The 16078-nt window shown below is 38.2% G+C and overlaps 1 protein-coding gene across 2 annotated transcripts in view; it reads left to right on the top strand.

Moving 5' to 3' along the window:
• Positions 1-16078, top strand: part of NT5DC1 (5'-nucleotidase domain containing 1) — a 140307-nt gene that overhangs the window by 26078 nt on the left and 98151 nt on the right. The gene's annotated exons all lie outside the window — the stretch shown is intronic.

The following is a 16078-nucleotide window of genomic DNA, read 5'->3' as shown; positions in this document are numbered from 1 at the left end:
AGAGTTGTAGTATAGATTATAGACGGCAAAAGCCTTAACTGATATCATATTGTGTCTATTGAATAAGATGGTTGTGTTCATTTCAGAAGAAAAAAATCCCTCGAACTTTGCTTTCAGCTTTTAAAAAAAGTATCAGTGGTTTACCTTACAATTTCCTTCAGGAATCTTGATTCAGCCCAATGAGAAACATTTTTCCCCCAAAGATGAAAGTAAACCTTATCATTGTCTTTTTCAGTGCTTAGAATTCTCTTTAACAATATTAGGAAACTCTTAAAAGTCAGTTTTCAGGATCCTAAAAAATATCTAATACAAACAGGAAGTTGGGAGACTAAATTTTGTATCTTATTTAATTTCATTATTTTTGGAGCTAGTGAAATCAACTGTACAGGTAAAGTAGGTGAGAAGGAAAATTCCGTAACAGGCATAGATACAACCTTTTTCAAACCTCTGCAGAATTAAAGTAGAATGGTTTCAGGACTGATTGATAACTGATGTAAGTTAGTGTTTGGCCACTAACTTGGATGAAATGAAGGTTTGTTTTTTTTCTTGTCCCTGTTTCCTGTCCTGAATATAATTTTCTGAATTTTGTTAGATTAAATCTTTATAGAAATATAAATGGATAGCTCACCTCACTGACTGCCTTTCTCCTAACTCTCCCTTTTAAACCTTCCATTGGTTGCCATGTTTAAAAATCTTTACCATCCTATATGTCTCTATGTAATATTCATTGATAGATATGAAATGTGATTTTTGTATCAGCTCACATGAACAGGATAATTCAAAAATTTATATTCTAATCACTTTTCATCACTTGAAAAAGTGATTTTTGTAATTATTATATATGCTCTGCTATGCCTATAAGATACGACAAAGGATTAGTAAGAGAAATGGCTGCCTTCCGTCTACTTATGGTTCATTTGGATAAGTTTTTGAAAAAGTAGGTGAGGTTACATGGATGCCCTTGAAGGCTAGCCTGTAGACTTCGGGGTTTTTTGTTTCAATTTTGTTTTAAAATGAATTATTACAAGTACATATTCTAGTATTTTTGTATGTATATGTGGATACACACACACTTATTTATAATTGAGACTGTTACCCTGTTAGATTACGTTCATGTGAAAGTACAGATTAATTCTCAGGTCTTTACACTGTGCACCTGTGTAGACCGTTTGTTCGTCTGTGGATACTCCAGCTATTCCAGACCTTCTCACCTCAAATTCTCTAGGTGTCTGTTACACAATGAAAAGTTTGGGCTAGGCTTCCAAGCTCCTCCCAGCTTTAAAATTAGAGCATTCTGTGTTGGAGGTATTTTGCTGTTCCCCATGGTGAGACAGTGGGCTTGGCTCCATTTAGGACTTACTAGAGACAAAGTCCATACCAGATGCTCAGATGCCTTCTTTTGGGGATATGTAAATACATGTGGCTGTTTGTCAATCTATATACCCCGTTTAACTTTGGAAAATGTGGTGTCTTTATTGGATAAGGCTTGGCCATTCAACCCTTTTTGCAAATAGTATACTTATTTCAGCACAGGGAATCTGACTGCTGTTTGCTTTGTTAGTCACATAAGAAGGACTGTCTCCTCCAAAACAGATTGTAGAATCAGAATATTTGCTAGCCACACCCCACCCAATTGTGTATTTAAAACTATTTTTATTCTGGGAGTTTACTTGTAGCAGTTTGAAGTGACTCGTCTGTGGCTTTTGGATGAAAACCCATTCCACTTAAAACAGAAAGCCATGCTCTCTCAACTCAGTAACCTAAGTGCATTTTTATAATATCAAATATAAATGTTTTTTGCACATCTAGCATTTAGCTGTTCTAAGCTTGCCTGTTCATTTTCACTAGCCAGGATCAGTGATTAATTCACCGAATATTTTTTTTGTGTCCGGCATGGAGATAAAAAGTGGGTGAATAATGTGCAACCCCCACCCTTCCTGGGTTTGAACAGTGGTCTGCAATCATTTTTCCCCAGTCCTGCAGTTCTAGGGGGCAGGACACATTTCCTTCAGTCTTCAAGGTCCGGTGATACAGTGGTAGTTCTGAGATTGCATCGTAAAAAAGCTCTTCAGGTGATTACAGTGGACTCTGAAGTTGGAGTATCTTGGTCTGATGGCATTGTTCCATTACCAGTTTCTTAATATTAGCTGCATAGTTTTTTGTCATTTTGTGTCTCTACTTTCTAACTTTATTGTGGAAAATTTTAGTTTTCTGTAGAAGTAGAGATTAGTTACAGTGAATGCTTAGGTATTCCTGGGCCAATTCAAACTAATCTCAACTCTCTGACGCTCAGTCCTTCCATTCACCATACCTCAAAATGGTGGACAAATAGGGGAGCCTGGGTGGCTCAGTCAAAAGTGTCTGCCTTTGGCTCAAGTCATGATCCTGGGGGTCCTAGGATCCAGCCCATGTCCAAGTCCCTGCTCAGCAGGGAGTCTGCTTCTCCTTTTCCCTTAATCTCTCCCTCCCTTCCCTGCTCATGTTCTCTCTTTCATTCTCTCTCACTCTCAAATAAATAAAATCTTTTAAAAAATTATGGACAAATACATATTGTCCCAATTTACCTATGAATATTCAGTATACTTCTCCAGAAAATGAGTCATTTTTCTCTAAAACAAAATCTTCATACCTATAAAATGAACCGTTTCTTAATAGTATCAAATCCTTTAGCCCATGTTCAAATTTTCCCAGTTATCTTAATGTATGTACACATGCATGTATGCATAGGTATGTAAGTGCATACTATGTACATGTAAATCTATAGAGAGAGATACCCACATGTGTACAGTGCAGGCACATCTGTATACATATATGTACATACAGAGTCAAATGTTTTTACTGATTGATTTACTGTTTGTTCAAATTAAGTTCATGAATAGTCCCTAACTTACGTGTTCCTGGTATTGTTGTTTTCTCTCTGTGTCTCTTTATTTCCTTTGCAGTTTATTTGTTGAAAACCTAGGTCATCTGTTCTGATCAATATCCCACAATTTGGATTTTGTTGTCAGTTAAAATACTTTTCTATACCTTATATTTCCTGTAGATTGGTAGTTAGATCTAGAGGTTTGATGTCCTTCAGATTTGAGATGCACACACAAATACTTGTTTAGCAAGAAGGCCCTTCATTGCTGGTTGTCTTTTGTGGTGTTGCTAGGCATTGGTCATTACCTAGATTCATTATTTCACTGGAGAATACAAAATGGTGGTATTTGTTTGTTTGTTTAAGATTTTTATTTATTTATTTATTCAACAGACAGAGATCACAAGTTGGCACAGAGGCAGGCAGAGAGAGAGGGGGAAGCAGGCTCCCTGCTGAGCAGAGAGCCCAATGCGGAGCTCAATCCCAGGTCCCTGAGATCATGACCTGAGCCATAAGCAGAGGCTTAACCCACTGAGCCACCCAGGCGCCCCCAAAATGGTAGTATTTGAATTCTATTATTCTTTTTAGCTAGAATACTTCCATAAAGGTAAATACTCCTTTATTAACTATTTGGTTACCTCAGAGTGCATAGAAAAAGCAGGAGAAATGCCTTTATCCATGTGCAACCTAATAAGCTTATTTTCCTAGCATCCTCCAGAGGTTACCCTGTGAGGTGTTTGAGAGTCATTATAAACTCATGGATTTAAATATATTTTGTGTGTTTTTTAAAATCTTTTTTGGTTTATGCTTCTATTATTTTTTAAAATAGGTATTCATTTATATGCCCTTCCGATTTCTTAGATAAATGACATCATAAAGTACATACTATATGCTACCTTTTTTAATGTAATAGTTTGTCTTGGAGATCACTGCATAGCATTATGTGAATATGATCCACATTTCCTTTTCCCAGCTACATGGTACTCCACTGTATGACCGTACCACGGTTTTACACACGTTTCCCTGTGATGGGTATATGGGTTATTTCCTCTCTCTTGCCATTACAACGATTTTTGTAGTGGGTTACTTTGTGTATGTGTATTTTTTGGCCAGAATATCTTCAGGAGAGATTTTTAGAACTGGAAATCCTGGGTCAAATGGTAAATGCGTCTGTCATTTTGTTACATGTCATTTCACTCTCCTCCATAGGTCTTGTGTCATTTCATATTTCCACTGGCAAAATATGAGTGTCTGTTTCCTTACAGCCTCACCAACAGGCTATCTTGTTTAGATTTTGTTGCATTTTTAGATTTTTGCCCATTTTACAGGTGAAAACTATAATCTTGGTTTAATGGTGATTTTGGTTCTTCTTATGAAGCACCGGCTCGAGCATCTTTTTGTATAGTTAAGACTGTACTTCTGGCTCACTTTTCCTGAAAGTGTTCTCTGTCTTAGGAATATAAACCTCTTGGGACATCTGGGTGGCTCAGTCCGTTAACTGTCTGTCTTTGGCGCAGGTCATGATTCTGGGGTCTGGGGATCAAGCCTCTCATCAGGATCCTTGTTCAGTAGGAAGTCTGCTTCTTCCTCTGCCTGCTGCTCACCCTACTTCTGCTCTCTCTCTCTCTGACAAATAAATATATTAAAAAAAAAAAAAGGAATAGAAACCTCTTTCCTGTGATAGAGTTTGCACATGTTCTTTCCAGTTTGTCATTTGTCTTTTTTGTTTAGGAATTTTTTTTTAAATTTTATTTATTTATTTATTTGATAGCCAGAGATCACAATTAGGCAGAGAGACAGGCAGAGAGAGAGGGAAGCAGGCTCCCTGCTGAGCAGAGAGCCCGACGTGGGCCTTGATCCCAGGACCCTGAGATCATGACCTGAGCTGAAGACAGAAGCTTAACCCACTGAGCCACCCAGGTGCCCCTAGAATGGGGATTTTTTAACACACGAAATTTTCTTTTTCTTTTAAGATCTATACTTTTTTTAAAAAGATTTTATTTATTTATTTGACAGACAGAGATCACAAGCAGGCAGAGGCAGGCAGAGAGAGGGGGGAAGCAGGCTCCCTGCTGAGCAGAGAGCCCCATGTAGGGCTCGATCCCAGGACCCTGGGATCATGACCTGAGCCGAAGACAGAGGCTTTAACCCACTGAGCCACTCAGGTGCCCCTAAGATCTATACTTTTGATTCCGAATATTATTGTTCTTTCATGGACACAGAGCTGTAAGGCACAGGAGAGGTCATCTAAATCAATCATCTCATTCTTGAGATGAGGAAACTGACTCCTGTGTTATGAATGTCTCCTTCCCTAATGTTTGAGTAAAATTACTGAAGTGAGGAGCTGTTGATAAGAGAGTACATTGGAAGAGAGCACCACCGACTAAGCCAATATGTTCATCTCCTCACCCAAGGAGGACACTGATTTTCCTGTCTCCCTAATCCTTCAATTTTTTAGCAGTGGAAATGGAACAGTGCCCGGAAGTGTTGCTGGGGCACTGGGAGACCCACAGCATCCGCCACCACCTCATGGTACCTCATTCCTCTTGAAAAGAATTTAAAAGAACATTCGTAGGTGCTGTTAGAGAGCTAAAAATGATCTATTTGTGAAAACAGTCTAATGTGGCATAGTGGTTAGATACCTGCTGAAAGCTTGAAAGGAGAAATTCGTGCATAAAAACAGATGTTTATGAAACCCCTGAAGCTTCAGGCCAGGTCAAGAAAAACCGAGAGTCACTTAAGGAGTTTGAACAAGGCTTTATATTCTATTTTCTATTACACATAAATTGCTACATTACTTAAAGAGCTCATAGTTCTGTGCCACAAGCACTTAGTGACATCACCATCTTTCCACAGTAACCTGCTGAGTTAAAAATATCGGAGCCTCGTGGCTCCTTGACCTCCGATCTTCTTGGCCACCCAAGAGGCTATTCAGACCCATTCCTACTCTATTTACAAGTTTAGCTTTCACGTGAAGCCTCTGCTAAGCTGGAAAGAGAAATCAGACAGAAAGTTAAAGTGTCAAAAATGACCATTTTAATTGGGGAAGACACTTTCTATTTGAATCTTTTTATTCCCCTGCTCTTTATCATATTCTGAACAACTTCACAGTCACCAAGTACTATGGGTACAAAGTACCTGTAGGTACAAAGCAGGGTATTTGCACGTGGCAGCCCAGACCATCAGGACCCCCGCCCACGAAACTTGCTGGTGCAGCTCTTGAATTCACAGTAGCAACTGAAATGCATTCTACAGTCTTCAGTTTGAGTAATGCTGGGCCCTACTCTCCATAGGCAGACAGCTTTGTTACCTGCCTGATAGACCTCACTCTAACTGTGAGCTGAGACTAGAAACTACTCTCTTGCCGCCATCTCTGGCCCATCCATTACCCTGGCCCCTTACACCTGGTTTCCTCATCAGTGAAAGCCCTACCATCTGCTCACTTGCTTTCAGATTTTTTTTTTTTTTAAGATTTTATTTATTTGAGGGGCGCCTGGGTGGCTCAGTGGGTTAAGTCGCTGCCTTCAGCTCAGGTCATGATCTCAGGGTCCTGGGATCGAGTCCCACATCGGGCTCTCTCTTCAGCAGGGGGCCTGCTTCCCTTCCTCTCTCTGTGATCTCTTCCCTTCCTCTCTCCTACTGTGATCTCTCTCTGTCAAATAAATAAATAAAATCTTTAAAAAAAAAAGATTTTATTTATTTGAGAGAGAGAGAAAGAGCAAGTGAGGGAGAACATGAGTAGCAGAGAGAGGCAGTGGGGGAAGGAGAAGCAGACTCCCCGCTGAGCAGGGAGCCCAATGCAGGACTCAGTGCCAGGACCCTGGGATCATGACCTGAGCAGAAGGTAGACGCTTAGCCAACTGAGCCACCCAGGTGCCCCCTTGCGTTCAGATTTTAAGGATAATCACCATTTAAAGAAAATGTAGGAAACAGAAAAGAAAAGAAAATTTGTACACTATAGAAATATAATGACTGTTAATAGTGGTGTTTCCCCCCTCCCCCCATGACCTTTTTGGAGCTAAAATTCTATCAGTTATCTTTCATCAGCGGACAGTCAAAATAATTGTCACTTCTGACGGACTGTAAGTCTGAAAGGTAGGCATGCTACAGTCCTGTCCTGTTTTCTGGGTTTTTTTATTGGGTAGGAAACTTGGAAGGTGACGTAAGAGCCATTTGAAGTGGTAGACCAGGGCCTGGGCTTGCTCAGTAGATGTGAATGATGATGTCTAAGAAGTAAATATCTCTGATGTTATACTTGATTCTGTCTATAGTGCCATTCTTCTCAAATGTTTGCCAGACTGTGAGCCTCTACTGCGCGCCAGTTGCCAGGTTAGACGCTGCAAACCGCTACTGATTCTCTTAGTGTCGTGGGGGACACAGACAGCAAACACAGCCTCTTAGGGGTTTTGCTTCCGTTTCTTTTAGAATCTGGAATTCACAGATTCTGGTGTGGAAGGAAATCCAGGTTTCGATCATCAAACCATGTTTTCTAATCATACTTCGTACTCGTTTCTGACTAACTCCAGGACTGTGGGTCATTTAATCATTAAAACTCCAGTCTGAGCAGGCAGTGCCTGGTACAAAGCATGAACTTCATAAATATTTGCTGGACGAGGGGACTCAGAGCTTTAGGACACCAGATTTCAATATTTTTTGAGTGTGGGCATTTTGCCTCACACTTGTGGGCACCCAGAGGTGGGGCCTTTTGCACATTCCGGTTTGGGTCTGGGTCTTTTCAGTTCACGTCCTACCTTAAAATAACTCTGAGTTCTTGCAAGAGGTCCCAGCATGAATAACTGCTTCCCAAAACAGCTTGCACAAAAGCTTTTAACTGTGGCTGCTGTTCTGTCCAGTGGTTCCGTCCAATGAAGTTAGAATTTCGGACTCAGAATTTTCCAAAACAGTGTTTTCTCCTGGTAACCATGACAGGGGTATAGAGTGAAGGGAGAGGTTCCAGACAGAGGCCGAGATGGAGAGAGAGAGAAGAAGGAGAAGAGCCTGGACTCGGGGGAATTTTAAGGGATTTCTTTAAATGTCTCAGAATCTGAATGTTAATACTTTCACAACGCAGAGTACTAACCACTATACGATCACGGCAGAATGTTAACACTTTCAGAGCAACTTTTTATATAAGCCTGTGCTTCATTTTCAAAATTTCCTCACTCATCCATACCCCCTCTCTGTGTGGATACATCAATTCGTTCAGCTCCTTAGTGACATACGTTCCATGCCAGGAAATAAAAATGGGCATTTACAGATTCCTTCCCTTCTCAAAAACTACCAGTTTAAAAACAAACAAACTACCTGTTAGCACCTTCTCTTTTGAATGAAAGTACATGACCTGTAAAGGGTGAAACATTATTTGGAAAGAGAATACTAGATAACATTTTAGAACAACCAGTGTTTGTAAGATGAAAAATTTGAGAATCACATTCAGCATCACTAAAAACTGGATTTTAGAGCTGCAAGAGACACTCATCTCAAGTTAAGTAGCAGAAATTGATATTTAAATTTTGTCCTTAGCAGCCTTAGACCTTTTTTTTTTTTAAAGATTTTATTTATTTATTTGACAGAGAGAGATTACAAGTAGGCAGAGAGAGAGAGAGAAGGAGGCTCCCTGCCGAGCAGAGAGCCCGATGCAGGACTCGATCCCAGGACCCTGAGATCATGACCTGAGCCGAAGGCAGCGGCTTAACCCACTGAGCCACCCAGGCGCCCAGACCTTTTTTTTTTTTAATACCGACTTCATGTTAGTCTTTTAGATAACAACGAGAGAGCTATGGGTTATACCTGTTACTTAGCAAAAGTATATTTGGGCAAAATTAACATTTTCCTATTAAAATCTTGGGTAGTAGATCATCCAATTACCTAATGAACAGTATAACTTCTATTACCAGAAAGTATTTTTCACTATAATTTGTGACTATAATTCAGTTGAAAAAAGGTTTTTTTTACCTATGCTTCAGATGCTGCTCTATCTTGTGGATCAACATACCCATCCCTGGTTATGTATTTACAAATATTCTTATTTACTAAACCAAGATATCTTCTATAAAATGGATGTGTGCAGTACATTCAAATTTGTGTGCAAAACCAGATGCCTTTTAGAGCTGTGAAATCTGTCTGGGAATGTTCAGCTGAATAGCTAACATTTCTTAAGCTCTTACCATGTGCTAGGTACAATTCATCTTTATTTCATTTACTCTTTGTAGCAGCCCATGAAAGAGGTACTGTTATTGTCTCCATCTTTAGACATGAAAAATTGAGGCCCAGAGAAGGTAAGCATCATAGCCAAGATCACAGGGTAGGTGATGGTAGAGTTACAGTTTTCTTTGGATCTATGTTAAGGGTCTATGAGGAATCCAATATAATTCTGCATATATGACTGTTAAATTCAGAACTACTGTGTGGGCTGTTCTTTGTCAAGAATTTGTGGGCAAGTGCTTTCTAGAACATCATCTCCTATTGATGGAAACTATTTTTCATTAATTCAGCTTAATTCAGATTTTGCTAATTACAAAACAAACTTCAGTTAGTGCTAATGGTACATATCCTGAAGAAATGTCACTACGCTTAATTCATAGCACATCATGGCCTTTTACAATGACTGAAAGGGAGGATGGGTTTACCAAAAAATTCTCAATGTTTTGGGAGACATTCCACCTCTTACTAATATTTTAATCCTAATAATGATAAACCATAGTAAAAGTTAAAATTATTTGTTCTGAAAAAGAGATCCTATTTAAGAAAACTTAATGTGGAATTCTCAGCTTTGGAGAGTTTGATGATTTGGCGGGGGAGCCTTTTATGAGTTGATTTCTAATTTGACTTTTCTTGCTATTTTAGTGATCTTTGGCCTACTTTTTCAAATGCTAGTATTTCTTTAGATTCAAAATAACTGGACTTTGAGCTAATGATTCATTCCATGTTTAATTCACTCCTGCCCGTTGAATGGAAAATCTGGCACCAGAAACCTTAAATACATTTAAAATTTAGTATTATCCGGTTTTGAACTAGGACTAGCACACTATCAAAGAATCTTTTTCCTCCAAATTTATGCAAGTTCAGTATTGTGTATAATATAGGAAGTTGTGTTCCAGTGTAAAGTTTCATTAGTATAACACCACTTTTTAACATTGAGTTCATAGCAGTTTCATTACTTAGAATTAGTTTTTAGACATAATTTCTAAGTGAAGTTGAATCTGTATTAGATTTTGCAGAACATGGCACTGACTTACAAATGCTAATGAGGTAGATCTAGAATTTCACTTTTGGATCCTCGTATTTTTATAGAATTTTATAATTAGCACAGGTTAAAAATGACAGAGGATTGTCTTTTTTTAAGATTTTATTTCTTTGAGAGAGAGAGAGAGAGAGAAAGAACGTGAGTGGGGGAGGGGCAAAAGAAGAAGAGAGGGGATCTCAGGCAGGCTACGCACTCACTGAGCATGGAGTCTGACATGGGGCTTGATCTCAGGACTCTGAGATCGTGACCTGAGCCAAAACCAAGAGTTAGAGGCTTACCCGACTAAGCCACCCAGGCACTCCAGGATTGGTCTTCTTTTTTTTTTTTTTAAAGATTTTATTTATTTATTTGACAGAGGTCACAAGTAGGCAAGAGAGGCAGGCAGGGAGAGAGAGGAGGAAGCAGGCTCTCCACGGAGCAGAGAGCCCTATGCGGGGCTCGATCCCAGGATCCCGAGATCATGATCTGAGCCGAAAACAGAGGCTTTAACCCACTGAGCCACCCAGGCGCCCCTCTAGGATTGTTCTTAATTACAACTAAGATCTTAAGAGAGCAAGAATAGATACTTAAGTATTTCCCATTTTGCCTCCAGTCCTGCTTTTGGCTTTATTTCCCCTAAACCATAGTTTCTCATATTGGTAAATACTAGTTTATAATTGCTTTTTAAATTTGTAACCGTTTGGATTTATAACCGCAGCCAAGAAAAGCTTAAAAGCAAAAAAAGGCATATTGAACATATATGACAATACATGATCAAATAATGCAGTTACAAAAGATAGATGTATGTAAAAATGCAGATATAACAAGAAAAGAATTATTTGACAAAAAACTTTAGTAAGAGAATTTAGAGGGGAATGTAATGAGTTTTGTAGCCTTTGGGAAACAGCTTACCATACTTATTAGCGAATGGGTGTTTTGTGGGTGAAAGCTCTAGTTCTGTTAAGTAACAGTTTGTGGGTAATTAACTTAAAGCTCAAAATTCTGTTATTTGGTATAAATGTTGGGTAAACTCATGTAGATTTTAAGTAATAAAATTATTATGTTTAGGAGTGCGTGGGTGGCTCAGTTAGGCATTACTGATGCTTGATTTTGGCTTTTGATTTCGGCTCAGGTTATGATCTCAGCTCCCAAGTGGGGCTCCTTGCACAACAGAGAGACTGCTTGTGATTCTTTTCCCTTTCCCTCTGCCCCTCCCCCTGCTCTCGCACATGCACACACCCTCTCTAAAATAAATAAATTGTACAAAATTAAAATTCCAAAATAATAATAAAATTATGTTTCAATGATTCTCTTTAGAAGCTGATTTCACAATAATATTGAAAAATATTGTATTTGAAAGCCATCTATTTTTAGATCTTATTTTACCCTTAATATTGATATAAAAATTCTTGAATATTTTAATGCCTATTACATGCTACAATGTAGCAGTACTGAACTCCTTTTAAAATGCACTTGACTGGGGCACCTGGGTGGCTCAGTGGGTTAAGCCGCTGCCTTCGGCTCAGGTCATGATCTCAGGGTCCTGGGATCGAGTCCCGCATCGGGCTTTCTGCTCAGCAGGGAGCCTGCTTCCCTCTCTCTCTCTCTGCCTGTCTCTCTGTCTGCTTGTGATCTCTGTCTGTCAAATCAACAAATAAAATCTTTAAAAAAAAAAAAAATGCACTTGACTGTGTTAATGCAGTGTTAATAAATTTATCAAAATTTTCAAAAACATCTCAGATGAGTGTAAAGAGCACTACCACATATATTTTTTTAATTTAGTTTTATTTTTTCAGTGTCCCAAGGTTCATTGTTTATGCAGCACACCCAGTGCTCCATGCACTCCGTGAGCACCAGGCTCACCCATCCCCCCCTCCACCCCTCCAGAACCCTCAGTTTGTTTCTCAGAGTCCACATATTTTTAAATTTAACTGTGTAGCACTTCACTCTAGGATCTGGTTTTTCAAGTGAGGCTAATACATGGGGACGATGTTTATGAGCTATGTGGTTCTTTAGGTATCTCTTAACTTGGAAGGAAAGAAGGAAATAAGAATTTAACTTTGTTTTGCTTAAGAGACATAAATATTAAGTCCTCGTCTTCATAGTAAGGGCCATTTTGTATAAAAGTTACCTATCTGCGGGAGCCTAGTAAAGCACTTGAGTCTTCTATGGGTCATTTTTAAATATCATTCTGTGATTATCACTGTAATTAGATCTTACTCCACTTTGTCTTCACATTGGTCTCGTATTTACTGACACTTCTTCTGTGTGTTAGATACTTCTCTCGTTTAACCCACAAGAACCTTGTGTGGTAGATACTAGCCTTCTTATTTGGTGTGTAAGGAAGCTGGAGCCCAAGAGCTTGACGGATTTACAGTTTCAAGAAGGCAGTAGGTGGCCGAGCAGAGAGTTTGCATACCAGGTTCACAGGCTACATTGGCATTTTCTTTTCTTTTCTTTTTTTAGATTTTATTTATTTATTTGACAGAGAGAGAGAGAGATAGTGAGAGGAGGAACACAAGCAGGGGGAGTGGGAGACAAGCAGGGAGCCCCATGCGGGGCTTGATCCCTGGACCCTGGGATCATGACCTGAGCCGTAGGCAGACACTTAAGGACTGAGCCACCCAGGCGCCCCTACACTGGCATTTTCCACAAGAGCATGCTATCAGATATTTTTAAATACTCTTTTGTTTAATTTCCTGTGATTGTTACTGAACTCCATCAACTCTTGACCAGGTTCCACCCCTTATCAACTGTAGTGGAAATGCCGACAGAGGGGTGCATTCGGCTAATATATTTTCTCAGAGTAGAAACGACTCCTTGGCTCTTGTGGCCACATCGGGCGTCTCTCCCTCTTCTGCCTTCCATCCTCGCTTTCCATTGTTTTCCAGAACAAAGACCCCCTTTTTTTCAATATTTCACACTGAGGAAGCTTTGGTACATACATAGTATACATGATTTTTTTAAAACAAAAAGCAATAATACTAATGCAGCGAACAAACACCTGCTACCCAGCTAAAGAAACCTGTGTTACTGCTGCTTCCGAGACCCCTGTGCACACCTCCCTGACTATACTCCGTCCGTTCCCGGTGTGAGGAACTGTGCTGAGTTGTGTGTCTTCCGCTCCCTCTGTCTTCCCAGGAAGTCTGCCCTCCCACGTCCCATCCCCAAAACACACGTGACCATATCCCAGAGTAACTTGTTGTCACGTTTTCACACTATGCTTAAAGGTATTAGACTGTGTGTGCTTTTACAACTTCTTTTTGTTTGTTTGTTTGTTTTTATTTGACACACAGAGAGAGATCACAAGTAGGCAGAGAGGCAGGCAGAGAGAGGGAAGCAGGCTCCCCGCTGAGTAGAGAGCCTGATGCGGGGCTTGATCCCAGGGTCCTGGGATCATGACCTGAGCCGAAGGCAGAGGCTTAACCCATTGAGCCACCCAGGTTCCCTGCAACTTGTTTTTTTGATACAGCATTATGTTTTTGAGATCTATCCATATTAATGTGTGTAGTAGTTGTTTATTCATTTTTCACTGCTATATGCACCTTCCCATTGTGAGTAGTCAGAATTTATTTTTGTTCATTTGGTATTGCATATTTTACCTAAGTTTTATTTGTTTGCTGTTAAAATAATACTGCTTTAAACATTCTTATACATATTCCATGGCTACCCACAAAAGAATGTTTCTAGTGAGGATTATCTAGGCGTGGAATCCTAAATAGACCTTTTTTTCTGTTTGTTTGTTGTTTGCTAAAGCCATTTTGTGTTTTACCAGTGGGATATAAGAGTTACAACGCCCTGGTGTTAATCTAAATTTTAAGGTTTGCTAATCAGTAGTTGTAAAACATCTTCTCATTAGATTTTTATTCGCATCTTCCTGATTTCCAACGAGGGTAAGCATAGTTTCATGTATTTGTTGTGCGTTTGTGTTTACTCTTCTCTCAATACCTGTTTATACCTTTGCTCATTTTTTATTGGGTTGTCTTTTATTGTTATTACTGATTTTTTAACACTCCTTACATATTTTAGATATTAATTTTCATTAGTCACATGCATTGCGGATATATGACACCTTTTGTGTTATCTGATGCTGTCAGCCAAGAAAGACTCTGTTTTTAAAAATAATTCACTGAGACCCAGTAAGTTCTTTATGTTACTCTTTTTGCAACTTTCCGGTGGGACTACAAGCTATTGTATATTCAAGAAAAGACTTGGTATCTCTGTAAAAGATGGTGGGGAGAAATTTTTCTTTTGATGACTTTCCTTCCTCTGATGAAAGTAGATGATCATTCCTTTTATAGAATTGGCAATTCTAAGATTACTTATAAAGGTTCTATATAAATCACTAACAGAAGTTTATGTTCAACATTGGAAATCAAGTAAAAGGTATATTGGTATATTTCTTCTTGTGCAATAATAACTAGCATCACATTTTCTGGATTGGAGTCCTAATTATTTCAGTAAGTGATTTTCTGAGAAAAACATTATAAATGTGAGATATTTCTAGTGTAGAAAGTATAGGAATTACTTTTTCAGGAAAATTTTCAAGTTACTTGGATGAAAACTCAAAAAAAAGGTCTGTTACCTCTTATTTTCATTTAAAAGCTGATTTGTAGTACATAATACAAATGGAATTGATGCTAGAATATTATTCCATTTTACTTTGACATTTGCACGAGTTTTTGTGGGGGCTGAATGGATACTGTTTCTAAAATATGAAACTAATATTCACAGGTGTTCTAATTTATTTTTAGAATCTGCAGGACTAATTTTAGTAATTTAAGTTTAAAAGATAAGAATATTACAAACTCCGTTTTATTAACACTTTTTCTAACCTTAAAATAAAGTGACCTGGCATATTCTCAAAAAAAAAAAAAGTAGGGGTTGCATTGAGTTGAAAAAAACACATTTTTTTGATTCCATTAAAACCAAAACCACATGCATCCTAATTTGGCAACTAAAAAAGCATCTCCTTAGTTTCAGGTATGGTATTTTATAAGTTAATGACATTAACTGTCACTAACTTATAAAATAATGTTTAATACTTTATAATTAAATTATTATTAAATTATTATTTTATTCAAACTCATTTTTCACTCTTAAGTGAAAAAATGAGTTTGTAACTTGTTTCTGGTAATTCTGTTGAAATGTATTGGAATCTGAAAATAAACATGTGCAGGAAAAGGAGATCTTATGTTTATAGTGTGTGGTAAAAATTAAGGTTTATACTTATAGTTAAGAACTGTCTTTAGTAACCTAGGCATCTTGATAGAATGTTAGTTCAGAGAGATTCATTGAGTGGCTTGGAGTTCAGCAGGAAGGAATCAGTGCAATAAATCAGTGAGAAAAATTAATTTATAGTGTTTGTCCACCCTTGAAAAATGTAAATTTGGCACTGCTTCTCTCATTTCTTCTCATTTCTCATTAACTGCCTTCAGACAGCAGAAGATTCAAACTCCTGTATTTATCATCTTTAAGAGAGATATTCTTGCTGTAAAGCCCTTTGTTTTTTAAGTCCCAGAGTCTTCATACGAGTCAGTCTGAATACATGGGAATCAAGCAAATGCCCCCAAATATCTGGATTAACTATTCTTTGTGTATTAAGGTGGGAAAATTTGGCCAATGAAAACATAGACATTATGGTTTAAATTTTATTTGGAAAAGACTATGGTTTTGTCATACACACCTTTTGCTATTACTGTGAAATTCCTCGAGACAGGATTTTATTGATTTGAATAATTTTTAGGAATAATAATAAAATACCTGATACTTACTCATATCAAATTTGTCCTTGTCATTGGTAATAATTTGAAAGAGTTTTCCCCAATATAGGTAACATCAGAAGGAGTAGTTGAGTTAAGGAGTGGGAATGTGCCATTTTGTTATGCCTATAAATTTGGCATTTCACTGCACTACATATTTGGGTATCTGATTTTATATATGCATATTTATATATTTAAAGACAAGTAGATAATTTTATGGATAAGCCTAGG

This window comes from Mustela putorius, unplaced genomic scaffold (genome assembly GCF_011764305.1).
Source record: "Mustela putorius furo isolate JIRA1106 unplaced genomic scaffold, ASM1176430v1.1 tig00000450_pilon_pilon_pilon, whole genome shotgun sequence".
Classification (NCBI taxonomy): Eukaryota; Metazoa; Chordata; class Mammalia; order Carnivora; family Mustelidae; genus Mustela; species Mustela putorius.
Note: the sequence above shows the minus strand (reverse complement) of the source record. Positions and strands in the feature narration are given on the sequence as shown.